Genomic DNA, 14,348 nt, shown 5'->3' with positions numbered 1-14,348 from the left:
TGAACTAGCATACAATGCTAAACTCGTACTATCAGGAATAACCTAAACAGGCTACCCTATTGCTGTCTACTCAGCTCTAGCATGCAGCTCTTTCATACACTGAAGCACATAAAGCAGGCACATAAGGCATCACTCCTAGATCCTTCATCTTATTCTAGCATGCTGTTCTACAGAAACTGATAAACATAAATAAACTTGTATGGGTATATTGGGGAATACTTATTTGAGCTTGGCCAGTTGCGCACATCACACACATTATTCTTTCTTAAAACCCTTTACTTAAACCTTTTAGAAAACATTTTCCTCTTTCGAAAATCTTTTAATCCCTCGATTTGAGTCCAAACACCCCCGAAGGTGTGTCCGAATCCCTCAAACTAGGGCTCTGATACCAACTTGTAACATCCCAAAAATATGAGCCGAAAATTTCATTTTTAAAACACATACTTAGCAAAACATTAGAAATAAAACATTCACCGATCATATCGTTTCATAAAAGATGAGCATGTTTGGAAACCAGTTTATAAAAACATAACAATGTCAGAGTACAAATCCCCAGAAAGATCTCATAGTGCGGAATACAAAGCGTGTGTGCATGATGTGCCGCTACCGAGCCGGCTCCTTCTCCTTCGATGAAGAGGTTGTAACGCCCGCAGATCCGAGCTAGTCAATTTAGAGGCAATAGGGGTCAAAAATGACTTTTCGACAAAAGATTATTTAGAATGAATAGTCTTAACCAAGTTTTAGAATATGTCACAAGGTTTCCATACATATAAAGAACACCGAAATCCGAGTTATAACGAAGAAGTTATGGCCCGCCGAAGTTTTACGGCAAAACCGGCACGGCACCGGAAGACGTAAATAGTAAATTTATGATAGAGAGAGATTTAGCCTTAGCGCTCTAAACAAAAGTCGTAGAATATGTTAAACTAAGAACATCGATAAAAAGAACGCCCAAATCTGACTTCGTATGAAGAAGTTATGATTTTTCGAAGTTTCGGATTAGCGGTGTACAGCCCGAAATTCGAATTTTAGATCGATTGATTTTTAGCCGACACAACCTAAACAAGAATCGAAGATCTCTTTATTAGTAGCATAACGATAAAAAGACAGACGAAAATGGACGTCGGATAAAGAAGTTATGAGATTTTAACGGACCAATCCTGTCCCGGCCTGTTAAAAATATAACTTTAAAAATAAAGTCAAAATTAGCCGACGGAGTCTAAACGAAAGTTGTAGAGTACGTCTCCACCTACGCGCGGATATAAAGAACGTCAAAAACGGAGTTCGTATGAACGAGTTACAAATTATAATAGCATATTTACGTATTAAAATAAAGTATAAAACATGTATACGTACACATATATATACATATGTATATATCATTAGAAAGGTATCGACAATGCGGTCATTATAAGACTAATGTTGAGTTCTTTCGACATTAGTTTAGTACAAATATCATTAAATCCATTTAAAATAGTATTATAGAGGGGTGTTTAGTTGTTTATATAACTATAAGGTTATTAAGTAATTATGGAGGGTAGTTTTTGTAAATTCAATTACTATAAATAAGAGGCTTGGGCTCTCATATTTCTTGCACCATTCTCTTGATTCAAGAGTCTTTCTCTCCTTATCCCCCGAGCATTTCGGTCCCTCGTGATTCGACTTCTCTTTCTGTAGTTTAGTATAGTAAGGTGAGCGCTGAAGCGCTGCACGAATCTTTCTTAGAAAGATTCAGCGACGAAGTTCTGCCCCTGCAGAGCCCGACTCCTAGCTAAAAACCCCTTGTAAGTAAGTTATGCTTACCTTATTTTAATATAGCTTATATTTAAAATTAGTATTGTTATTATGAACTTATAATAAATACTTGGGCTATTATTATGGGTTATATAAGTATTTTTTTACGCTTATATAATAATAATAATAGCTAGACTATTAATTAGTCTCGGCGAATAATAAACTAAACTCTAGTGGTAATAATACTAGGTTTCGTCGAAGAAAATTCTATTTAAGAAGCGAAGCGCTGTCTGAGTTCGGAATCACCACCTTTTCAAGTGAGTGCATAGTTACTTTCAGCTTACACATAGATATGAAGTATTTTATATAAATTACGTGCTGTGTGTGTATATTATCTGTATACTTGCTATCTATGCTGGATGAACGTTTTATACATGTTTTCAATGATTTAAACTGTATATGTATTTTATATCTACAGAATGTGTTGGGTAAGACATGGGTAGATGTATTAGTTGCTGTGTGATAAAATGAAATAATGAGATGCCTCGTTATAGATGTTCTTGATGATCTAGTCATCTAGCGGAGTATAGATGACGACCACGGACTATTCTAGACAGTCCAGTGGAACACTAATAGGCTCGCAACCTGTAGGTGTTTATTTGAACTTTGTGTTTAACCAAACTGTGTGTTTATTCGAACTGTGTGTTTATTCGAACTGTGTGAACTGTGTGCTCACCAGATATACTCCATCCCAATGATAGTCCTTTGACTAGGTCCCTTGTGTTAGATGTTTTAGGGACGTAATGTGAGGATAACGGGAATGGGTAATTGGGTTGATTGTTTGATGTTTAAAAAAAATAATTATATTATTGTGGGTTGAAAACCCTATGTGCTCACCAGGTTTCCCAACCTGACCCACTCAGTTTATTTTTATCACAGGTGTTGATATGAAGTCACAATACACTGAGAGATTTAAAGAGATGTAGATCACTAGTGTAAATAATTGTAAGTTCTGTTTATGCTTATGTTTCTGTATTAACGATGACATCCCAAACGTTTTAAAATGAAATAAATACGTTTCATCGAAAATGTTTTAATAACGTATTTACCATGTTTTTCTGGGAACAAATTCCGCAACATTTTTATAAAATGAAGTACTCTGATTTTTATAAAGCATAAACAAAATCGGTCTTTTCTGGCCGTGATTTTTGGGGATGTCACAGTTGGTATCAGAGCATTAGTTTAAGTGAACTAGGAATATGGATTTATTTCTAGACTTAAACTTAGAATGCTAAGCGATGATTGTGAGGTGTGAGCACTAGATTATTTTAGGAATTGTGCCTAAAATGCTTTTATGTGCTAAATACTTGTGCCTGATATGCTGTTAGTTATTCGGATCTATGGTCTGTTGCCGACCGGATCTGGAAACCTTATGTGTTTAGGATTCTAAACGTACGACTACGATATTAGAACTAGCATATAAACGTTTCGGAGTGATAAGGATGATTTAACCATCAATCCTAAGTAAAGATCTAGATTCACCTTATTCGGTGTATAGATCAAGATGGCAAGAACCCGTAGTGGAAACATGAATGCAAATGGGAACAGAAACCAACCCCCAGTGATTGAGCAAATACCGGTGATAGAAGCCGCCGCTGAGCCAGTCACAATGGCCGGAGTGCAAGCGATGATCCAAGCGATGTTGGATCGTCAAATGGAGGAAACCAGACGTTTGCTCCAGCAAAATCGTGAGGAAGCCACTATTCAGATCGAACAGCCCGAGTTGAACGAAGGGCGGACTGAGGAAGGAAACTACAGTGGGACTGTTGGTCAAGTCAACCCACCAATAGTTCGACAAAACAACCAAGATGACGAAGTCGAGAGGAATGGATGCAAGTACAAGGATTTTCTGACTTGCAAGCCATCGACTTTCACTGGAAAGGAGGATCCGATCGGGGTCACGGATTAGATCTCGGAGATGGAGTTAGCCTTCATGACATGCGGTTGCAGAGGGAAGCTACAGACCACATTTGCAGTGCGTCAGTTTCGAGGAAGTGTTGTACGTTGGTGGAATACCTTGGGGAAGACTCTGAGCCCTAATGAGCCCCTGCAACTTACATGGGCAGAATTTCTGGTGCAATTCAAACGAAAGTACTGCTCAGCTCAAAACCTGCTTGAGTTAGAGAACCAGTTTCTAACCCTGAAGAAGGGAAGCATGTCAATCGATGAATACACGAACAACTTTACAGAAAAGATGGAGTTTGCCTTGCGTCTTGTTCCGGATGAGCTTACGGAAATCGACAAGTACGCAAAGGGACTTCCATGGGAGTACGCGGTGCCAGTGCGTCAGGCACCTACTCTGGAGGCAGCTATCTGGGCTGCCAAGTCTGTGGAAGATATGATTAAGGGAAGAGCTGCCAACAAGATTGAGGTTGGCGAAAAGAGGAAGTTTGAGGAATCTACGAGGCCCAATAAGAAGATCAAGTCTGGTTCAAAGGAGTCTAGCGGAGGAGGAAACAAAGTGAAATGGTGCGAGAAGTGCAAAAAGAATCACTTTGGGAAATGTAGCGAAGAAGTGACTTGCTACAAGTGTGGGAAGACCGGACATTACGCCAACGAGTGCAAAAGGGTGTGTTATGAATGCCGTGAAGAAGGGCATGTTGCTAAGGATTGCCCGAAAAAGAAAGAGGCGGAAAAACCAAACATTCCGCCAAAACCGAAGGCAAGAGCATTTCATATGATCCTAGACGAAGCAGATGACAATGCGAGGATTCAGGAATGACGGCTTGACATCCAAGGATCGAGTTATAATGTAGCCATAGAATCATATGATGTAGCCTGTTAAAGGCATAGTCTAGGGTGAACTTGAACACCTATGTAATCGTTTCAAGAAATATATGAAACCTTTGTTTTGTTATCTGATGTGTTAAGTTGTTTTTTTTCTTGTATGGTGACTTGGAGAGACTGCGGGACAATACTTGGGACGAGTATGAGTAGGTGTGAATGGTAGTAGAGGCCTATACTACCGGAAGCACATGACTCACACTTGGATCAAGGAAAGTCACAAGGTTACCAAGAAGCTAGTAACTGATTCTGTTTTTTTTCAAGTATGTCATTACCATCGTTTCGATAATGACTAAAAAGATTATTAATTTCCGACCCTAGTGGTCGTACCGAATTGAGTCCGACTACGATGAGTATGTTGCGTGGTTCAGGGAACCAAGTTCGATGTAGCATCCGACTTAAACCAAACAATTGAAATCAAAGCGATCAATAGAAGTATCGCGTTCGTTGTTAAAGAAGTTGGTAGCCAGAAACGCTACATGTTAAAGTGTGATTATATCACATTAGAACATGAAGGAAGGCATAGTCTATTTTAGAATTTAACTCTAAGAGACCTATTTGTAAACGTGCATCACATAATGATAGGTCATAATTTGAAGTCTAGTGTGAGGTAGAGAGCAGGTGCACGATCAAGTACTGCTTACAGTCAATAAGTCTAAGAGATAGACTTGAAGGAATAAAGAAGTTATAATTATTACCTAGGATGAAGAGATGACGTATGGAGTCATTATACGATCCTTGTTTCGTTGATGATTCCGGGACGTAATCATCCTAAGGGGGAGATAATTGTAACGCCCGCAGATCCGGGCTAGTCAATTTAGAGGCAATAGGGGTCAAAAATGACTTTTAGACAAAAGATTATTTAGAATGAATAGTCTTAACCAAGTTTTAGAATATGTCACAAGGTTTCCATACATATAAAGAACACCGAAATCCGAGTTATAACGAAGAAGTTATGGCCCGCCGAAGTTTTACGGCAAAACCGGCACGGCACCGGAAGACGTAAATAGTAAATTTATGATAGAGAGAGATTTAGCCTTAGCGCTCTAAACGAAAGTCGTAGAATATGTTAAACTAAGAACATCGATAAAAAGAACGCCCAAATCTGACTTCGTATGAAGAAGTTATGATTTTTCGAAGTTTCGGATTAGCGGTGTACAGCCCGAAATTCGAATTTTAGATCGATTGATTTTTAGCCGACACAACCTAAACAAGAATCGAAGATATCTTTATTAGTAGCGTAATGATAAAAAGACAGACGAAAATGGACGTCGGATAAAGAAGTTATGAGATTTTAACGGACCAATCCTATCCCGGCCTGTTAAAAATATAACTTTAAAAATAAAGTCAAAATTAGCCGACGGAGTCTAAACAAAAGTTGTAGAGTACGTCTCCACCTACGCGCGGATATAAAGAACGTCAAAAACGGAGTTCGTATGAACGAGTTACAAATTATAATAGCATATTTACGTATTAAAATAAAGTATAAAACATGTATACGTACACATATATATACATATGTATATATCATTAGAAAGGTATCGACAATGCGGTCATTATAAGACTAATGTTGAGTTCTTTCGACATTAGTTTAGTACAAATATCATTAAATCCATTTAAAATAGTATTATAGAGGGGTGTTTAGTTGTTTATATAACTATAAGGTTATTAAGTAATTATGGAGGGTAGTTTTTGTAAATTCAATTACTATAAATAAGAGGCTTGGGCTCTCATATTTCTTGCACCATTCTCTTGATTCAAGAGTCTTTCTCTCCTTATCCCCCGAGCATTTCGGTCCCTCGTGATTCGACTTCTCTTTCTGTAGTTTAGTATAGTAAGGTGAGCGCTGAAGCGCTGCACGAATCTTTCTTAGAAAGATTCAGCGACGAAGTTCTGCCCCTGCAGAGCCCGACTCCTAGCTAAAAACCCCTTGTAAGTAAGTTATGCTTACCTTATTTTAATATAGCTTATATTTAAAATTAGTATTGTTATTATGAACTTATAATAAATACTTGGGCTATTATTATGGGTTATATAAGTATTTTTTTACGCTTATATAATAATAATAATAGCTAGACTATTAATTAGTCTCGGCGAATAATAAACTAAACTCTAGTGGTAATAATACTAGGTTTCGTCGAAGAAAATTCTATTTAAGAAGCGAAGCGCTGTCTGAGTTCGGAATCACCACCTTTTCAAGTGAGTGCATAGTTACTTTCAGCTTACACATAGATATGAAGTATTTTATATAAATTACGTGCTGTGTGTGTATATTATCTGTATACTTGCTATCTATGCTGGATGAACGTTTTATACATGTTTTCAATGATTTAAACTGTATATGTATTTTATATCTACAGAATGTGTTGGGTAAGACATGGGTAGATGTATTAGTTGCTGTGTGATAAAATGAAATAATGAGATGCCTCGTTATAGATGTTCTTGATGATCTAGTCATCTAGCGGAGTATAGATGACGACCACGGACTATTCTAGACAGTCCAGTGGAACACTAATAGGCTCGCAACCTGTAGGTGTTTATTTGAACTTTGTGTTTAACCAAACTGTGTGTTTATTCGAACTGTGTGTTTATTCGAACTGTGTGAACTGTGTGCTCACCAGATATACTCCATCCCAATGATAGTCCTTTGACTAGGTCCCTTGTGTTAGATGTTTTAGGGACGTAATGTGAGGATAACGGGAATGGGTAATTGGGTTGATTGTTTGATGTTTAAAAAAAATAATTATATTATTGTGGGTTGAAAACCCTATGTGCTCACCAGGTTTCCCAACCTGACCCACTCAGTTTATTTTTATCACAGGTGTTGATATGAAGTCACAATACACTGAGAGATTTAAAGAGATGTAGATCACTAGTGTAAATAATTGTAAGTTCTGTTTATGCTTATGTTTCTGTATTAACGATGACATCCCAAACGTTTTAAAATGAAATAAATACGTTTCATCGAAAATGTTTTAATAACGTATTTACCATGTTTTTCTGGGAACAAATTCCGCAACATTTTTATAAAATGAAGTACTCTGATTTTTATAAAGCATAAACAAAATCGGTCTTTTCTGGCCGTGATTTTTGGGGATGTCACAGTTGGTATCAGAGCATTAGTTTAAGTGAACTAGGAATATGGATTTATTTCTAGACTTAAACTTAGAATGCTAAGCGATGATTGTGAGGTGTGAGCACTAGATTATTTTAGGAATTGTGCCTAAAATGCTTTTATGTGCTAAATACTTGTGCCTGATATGCTGTTAGTTATTCGGATCTATGGTCTGTTGCCGACCGGATCTGGAAACCTTATGTGTTTAGGATTCTAAACGTACGACTACGATATTAGAACTAGCATATAAACGTTTCGGAGTGATAAGGATGATTTAACCATCAATCCTAAGTAAAGATCTAGATTCACCTTATTCGGTGTATAGATCAAGATGGCAAGAACCCGTAGTGGAAACATGAATGCAAATGGGAACAGAAACCAACCCCCAGTGATTGAGCAAATACCGGTGATAGAAGCCGCCGCTGAGCCAGTCACAATGGCCGGAGTGCAAGCGATGATCCAAGCGATGTTGGATCGTCAAATGGAGGAAACCAGACGTTTGCTCCAGCAAAATCGTGAGGAAGCCACTATTCAGATCGAACAGCCCGAGTTGAACGAAGGGCGGACTGAGGAAGGAAACTACAGTGGGACTGTTGGTCAAGTCAACCCACCAATAGTTCGACAAAACAACCAAGATGACGAAGTCGAGAGGAATGGATGCAAGTACAAGGATTTTCTGACTTGCAAGCCATCGACTTTCACTGGAAAGGAGGATCCGATCGGGGTCACGGATTAGATCTCGGAGATGGAGTTAGCCTTCATGACATGCGGTTGCAGAGGGAAGCTACAGACCACATTTGCAGTGCGTCAGTTTCGAGGAAGTGTTGTACGTTGGTGGAATACCTTGGGGAAGACTCTGAGCCCTAATGAGCCCCTGCAACTTACATGGGCAGAATTTCTGGTGCAATTCAAACGAAAGTACTGCTCAGCTCAAAACCTGCTTGAGTTAGAGAACCAGTTTCTAACCCTGAAGAAGGGAAGCATGTCAATCGATGAATACACGAACAACTTTACAGAAAAGATGGAGTTTGCCTTGCGTCTTGTTCCGGATGAGCTTACGGAAATCGACAAGTACGCAAAGGGACTTCCATGGGAGTACGCGGTGCCAGTGCGTCAGGCACCTACTCTGGAGGCAGCTATCTGGGCTGCCAAGTCTGTGGAAGATATGATTAAGGGAAGAGCTGCCAACAAGATTGAGGTTGGCGAAAAGAGGAAGTTTGAGGAATCTACGAGGCCCAATAAGAAGATCAAGTCTGGTTCAAAGGAGTCTAGCGGAGGAGGAAACAAAGTGAAATGGTGCGAGAAGTGCAAAAAGAATCACTTTGGGAAATGTAGCGAAGAAGTGACTTGCTACAAGTGTGGGAAGACCGGACATTACGCCAACGAGTGCAAAAGGGTGTGTTATGAATGCCGTGAAGAAGGGCATGTTGCTAAGGATTGCCCGAAAAAGAAAGAGGCGGAAAAACCAAACATTCCGCCAAAACCGAAGGCAAGAGCATTTCATATGATCCTAGACGAAGCAGATGACAATGCGAGGATTCAGGAATGACGGCTTGACATCCAAGGATCGAGTTATAATGTAGCCATAGAATCATATGATGTAGCCTGTTAAAGGCATAGTCTAGGGTGAACTTGAACACCTATGTAATCGTTTCAAGAAATATATGAAACCTTTGTTTTGTTATCTGATGTGTTAAGTTGTTTTTTTTCTTGTATGGTGACTTGGAGAGACTGCGGGACAATACTTGGGACGAGTATGAGTAGGTGTGAATGGTAGTAGAGGCCTATACTACCGGAAGCACATGACTCACACTTGGATCAAGGAAAGTCACAAGGTTACCAAGAAGCTAGTAACTGATTCTGTTTTTTTTCAAGTATGTCATTACCATCGTTTCGATAATGACTAAAAAGATTATTAATTTCCGACCCTAGTGGTCGTACCGAATTGAGTCCGACTACGATGAGTATGTTGCGTGGTTCAGGGAACCAAGTTCGATGTAGCATCCGACTTAAACCAAACAATTGAAATCAAAGCGATCAATAGAAGTATCGCGTTCGTTGTTAAAGAAGTTGGTAGCCAGAAACGCTACATGTTAAAGTGTGATTATATCACATTAGAACATGAAGGAAGGCATAGTCTATTTTAGAATTTAACTCTAAGAGACCTATTTGTAAACGTGCATCACATAATGATAGGTCATAATTTGAAGTCTAGTGTGAGGTAGAGAGCAGGTGCACGATCAAGTACTGCTTACAGTCAATAAGTCTAAGAGATAGACTTGAAGGAATAAAGAAGTTATAATTATTACCTAGGATGAAGAGATGACGTATGGAGTCATTATACGATCCTTGTTTCGTTGATGATTCCGGGACGTAATCATCCTAAGGGGGAGATAATTGTAACGCCCGCAGATCCGGGCTAGTCAATTTAGAGGCAATAGGGGTCAAAAATGACTTTTAGACAAAAGATTATTTAGAATGAATAGTCTTAACCAAGTTTTAGAATATGTCACAAGGTTTCCATACATATAAAGAACACCGAAATCCGAGTTATAACGAAGAAGTTATGGCCCGCCGAAGTTTTACGGCAAAACCGGCACGGCACCGGAAGACGTAAATAGTAAATTTATGATAGAGAGAGATTTAGCCTTAGCGCTCTAAACGAAAGTCGTAGAATATGTTAAACTAAGAACATCGATAAAAAGAACGCCCAAATCTGACTTCGTATGAAGAAGTTATGATTTTTCGAAGTTTCGGATTAGCGGTGTACAGCCCGAAATTCGAATTTTAGATCGATTGATTTTTAGCCGACACAACCTAAACAAGAATCGAAGATATCTTTATTAGTAGCGTAATGATAAAAAGACAGACGAAAATGGACGTCGGATAAAGAAGTTATGAGATTTTAACGGACCAATCCTATCCCGGCCTGTTAAAAATATAACTTTAAAAATAAAGTCAAAATTAGCCGACGGAGTCTAAACAAAAGTTGTAGAGTACGTCTCCACCTACGCGCGGATATAAAGAACGTCAAAAACGGAGTTCGTATGAACGAGTTACAAATTATAATAGCATATTTACGTATTAAAATAAAGTATAAAACATGTATACGTACACATATATATACATATGTATATATCATTAGAAAGGTATCGACAATGCGGTCATTATAAGACTAATGTTGAGTTCTTTCGACATTAGTTTAGTACAAATATCATTAAATCCATTTAAAATAGTATTATAGAGGGGTGTTTAGTTGTTTATATAACTATAAGGTTATTAAGTAATTATGGAGGGTAGTTTTTGTAAATTCAATTACTATAAATAAGAGGCTTGGGCTCTCATATTTCTTGCACCATTCTCTTGATTCAAGAGTCTTTCTCTCCTTATCCCCCGAGCATTTCGGTCCCTCGTGATTCGACTTCTCTTTCTGTAGTTTAGTATAGTAAGGTGAGCGCTGAAGCGCTGCACGAATCTTTCTTAGAAAGATTCAGCGACGAAGTTCTGCCCCTGCAGAGCCCGACTCCTAGCTAAAAACCCCTTGTAAGTAAGTTATGCTTACCTTATTTTAATATAGCTTATATTTAAAATTAGTATTGTTATTATGAACTTATAATAAATACTTGGGCTATTATTATGGGTTATATAAGTATTTTTTTACGCTTATATAATAATAATAATAGCTAGACTATTAATTAGTCTCGGCGAATAATAAACTAAACTCTAGTGGTAATAATACTAGGTTTCGTCGAAGAAAATTCTATTTAAGAAGCGAAGCGCTGTCTGAGTTCGGAATCACCACCTTTTCAAGTGAGTGCATAGTTACTTTCAGCTTACACATAGATATGAAGTATTTTATATAAATTACGTGCTGTGTGTGTATATTATCTGTATACTTGCTATCTATGCTGGATGAACGTTTTATACATGTTTTCAATGATTTAAACTGTATATGTATTTTATATCTACAGAATGTGTTGGGTAAGACATGGGTAGATGTATTAGTTGCTGTGTGATAAAATGAAATAATGAGATGCCTCGTTATAGATGTTCTTGATGATCTAGTCATCTAGCGGAGTATAGATGACGACCACGGACTATTCTAGACAGTCCAGTGGAACACTAATAGGCTCGCAACCTGTAGGTGTTTATTTGAACTTTGTGTTTAACCAAACTGTGTGTTTATTCGAACTGTGTGTTTATTCGAACTGTGTGAACTGTGTGCTCACCAGATATACTCCATCCCAATGATAGTCCTTTGACTAGGTCCCTTGTGTTAGATGTTTTAGGGACGTAATGTGAGGATAACGGGAATGGGTAATTGGGTTGATTGTTTGATGTTTAAAAAAAATAATTATATTATTGTGGGTTGAAAACCCTATGTGCTCACCAGGTTTCCCAACCTGACCCACTCAGTTTATTTTTATCACAGGTGTTGATATGAAGTCACAATACACTGAGAGATTTAAAGAGATGTAGATCACTAGTGTAAATAATTGTAAGTTCTGTTTATGCTTATGTTTCTGTATTAACGATGACATCCCAAACGTTTTAAAATGAAATAAATACGTTTCATCGAAAATGTTTTAATAACGTATTTACCATGTTTTTCTGGGAACAAATTCCGCAACATTTTTATAAAATGAAGTACTCTGATTTTTATAAAGCATAAACAAAATCGGTCTTTTCTGGCCGTGATTTTTGGGGATGTCACAGAGGTACCTGAAACCAAAACTGTAAACTGTAAGCACAAAGCTTAGTGAGTTCCCCCATTGTACCACAAACCATACAATCACATAAACTGTCAGGCATATCTGGGTGCCCGACCTACCTCTTCGGTCCTCTCGACCGGATACTACCTAGCATATCTGGGTGCTGGCCTCCCCTTCGGTCCTCTCGACCGGATACCGCCTAGCATATCTGGGTGTTGGCCCCCCTTCGGTCCTCTCGATCGGGTACCGGGGACTATTTCACCCCCTACTACTACCACATAGCACATATATCACATAGTCTATCTAGCATGGCTGGGCATGACTGCCCCTTCGGCCCTATCGACCGATAACCTGGGGACTATCTCCCTTACTATGAATAGCACATAGCATCATATCATACAAACACATAAACATATCACAGGTAGTAGCAACCCTAGATGAATATCACAGAGACAATCATCTAATCATACAACTCTTACTGGTGGGCCGACATTATGGCCTTAAACCCACCGCTGCTGCAAGGTAACTCACCTCGGAGTAGCTGCTGATCTTCGTGGGAATAGTCTGACTGCTGCTGCTGTTCCGGAAATCCTCCGGCTGTATTCCCACCAAACACTTAGTCAAAAACTGCTAACTGACCTTTGGGTAAAATGACCATTTTACCCCAAATCATGCCCTATGTCAAAGTCAGAGTCAACTTCCAGTTGACCCGACTCGCCGAGTTGGCTACCCAACTCGCCGAGTCCATGTCCAAGCGAATGACTTGAATTCTGTTTCTACTCGTCAAGTTAGGCGTCTACTCGACGAGTTCTCCTTCTAAACTGATGTTCAAGTCCTTCATCCCACTCGCCGAGTTGTATGAACAACTCGCCGAGTTCATCTTCATCCGATGAACAAGTTATACTATGACTCGCCGAGTTGTATGAACAACTCGCCGAGTCTGATCTTGATCTAAGGAGATTGCCTTGAACTCGCCGAGTCTGGGCATCGACTTGCCGAGTTCCACTATGGGTGAGTTTTGGCTTCCAACTCACCGAGTCCCTCCTGGACTCACCACGCGACTCGACATAACAAAAAGGGGACAAACCCGGAGACTCGCGACTGGACTCGCCGAGTCAGATGAGCGACTCGCCGAGTCCTCTCCATGCAAGAGCTAAAAATGCGATTTTGCTCAAATCCAATCCATGTTATTCATAGATCTGGGCTCCTAGAGCATGAATAACACGTAAAGTTTCCAACTTTACGTGTAGATATCCATATATGGGGGGTTTTAGGGTTCAAAATGCACCAAAAGAGTAGATCTAAGGTTTATATGCAATATGGGCTCATAAAGGTAGTGGATCTGAGCTCCTGGAGCTCAACTATGCTTGGATCTAGGGACCAATCAACTGATTTCGAAATATTATGCACATGCAAGCTTGGAAATGAGCCATGGTGGACTTTAATGGGGCCATAAGCATTGAGACAAGGGGGAAAACGAGCCATACCTTAGATATCACTCAGAAATTGCTCCCAAGTGCTTGACCTCATCTTCTTCTTCTTGATCTCCTTCCCTACACACTCCAATCTCCAAGAGGACACACCAAATGGCTTCAAATCCACAAAACAAAGCTTAGAACGAGGTATATGGCTCTTAGGGTGAATGGGGGCTGGCTTAGGGGCAGAAAGGGGGATTAAATAGGGTGCAAACCCCTGAAACTTAGGGTTTCATCCAACAGCGGTGACTCGCCGAGTCCAGGATATGGACTCGCCGAGTCGCCAACTTAAACGTGTCTCGGGTCCCGTCTCTACTCGGCGAGTCGGACCTATGACTCGCCGAGTCCAAGGCTTAAAAAGGAAAAATACTCAATCAAGATTTACATACCAGGAACCAGGTGCTACAAATTTATGCATAAAAATCAGGAAAAATGTTAGTTATCATAGAAATCACAACTCAAACAACT

At 39.3% G+C, this 14,348-nt stretch overlaps 3 long non-coding RNA genes across 3 annotated transcripts; all 3 read left to right on the top strand.

The window, feature by feature from the left end:
• The first annotated feature begins 1,533 nt into the window (after nucleotides 1-1,533).
• On the top strand, nucleotides 1,534-2,941 carry LOC145017695 (uncharacterized). Its single transcript, XR_013666622.1, has 3 exons — nucleotides 1,534-1,784; nucleotides 1,984-2,051; nucleotides 2,674-2,941. It is a non-coding gene; the product is annotated as an uncharacterized LOC145017695 (long non-coding RNA).
• A 3,318-nt stretch (nucleotides 2,942-6,259) lies between these two features.
• On the top strand, nucleotides 6,260-7,667 carry LOC145017696 (uncharacterized). Its single transcript, XR_013666623.1, has 3 exons — nucleotides 6,260-6,510; nucleotides 6,710-6,777; nucleotides 7,400-7,667. It is a non-coding gene; the product is annotated as an uncharacterized LOC145017696 (long non-coding RNA).
• A 3,318-nt stretch (nucleotides 7,668-10,985) lies between these two features.
• Nucleotides 10,986-12,393, top strand: LOC145018286 (uncharacterized). Its single transcript, XR_013666940.1, has 3 exons — nucleotides 10,986-11,236; nucleotides 11,436-11,503; nucleotides 12,126-12,393. It is a non-coding gene; the product is annotated as an uncharacterized LOC145018286 (long non-coding RNA).
• The last annotated feature ends 1,955 nt before the right edge of the window (nucleotides 12,394-14,348 follow it).

The sequence above is a fragment of the Lactuca saligna genome, chromosome 9 (genome assembly GCF_052625555.1).
Source record: "Lactuca saligna cultivar CGN05327 chromosome 9, ASM5262555v1, whole genome shotgun sequence".
Lineage (NCBI taxonomy): Eukaryota > Viridiplantae > Streptophyta > Magnoliopsida > Asterales > Asteraceae > Lactuca > Lactuca saligna.
The sequence above is the reverse complement of the archived record's forward strand: the minus strand, read 5'-3'. Positions and strand labels throughout refer to the sequence as shown.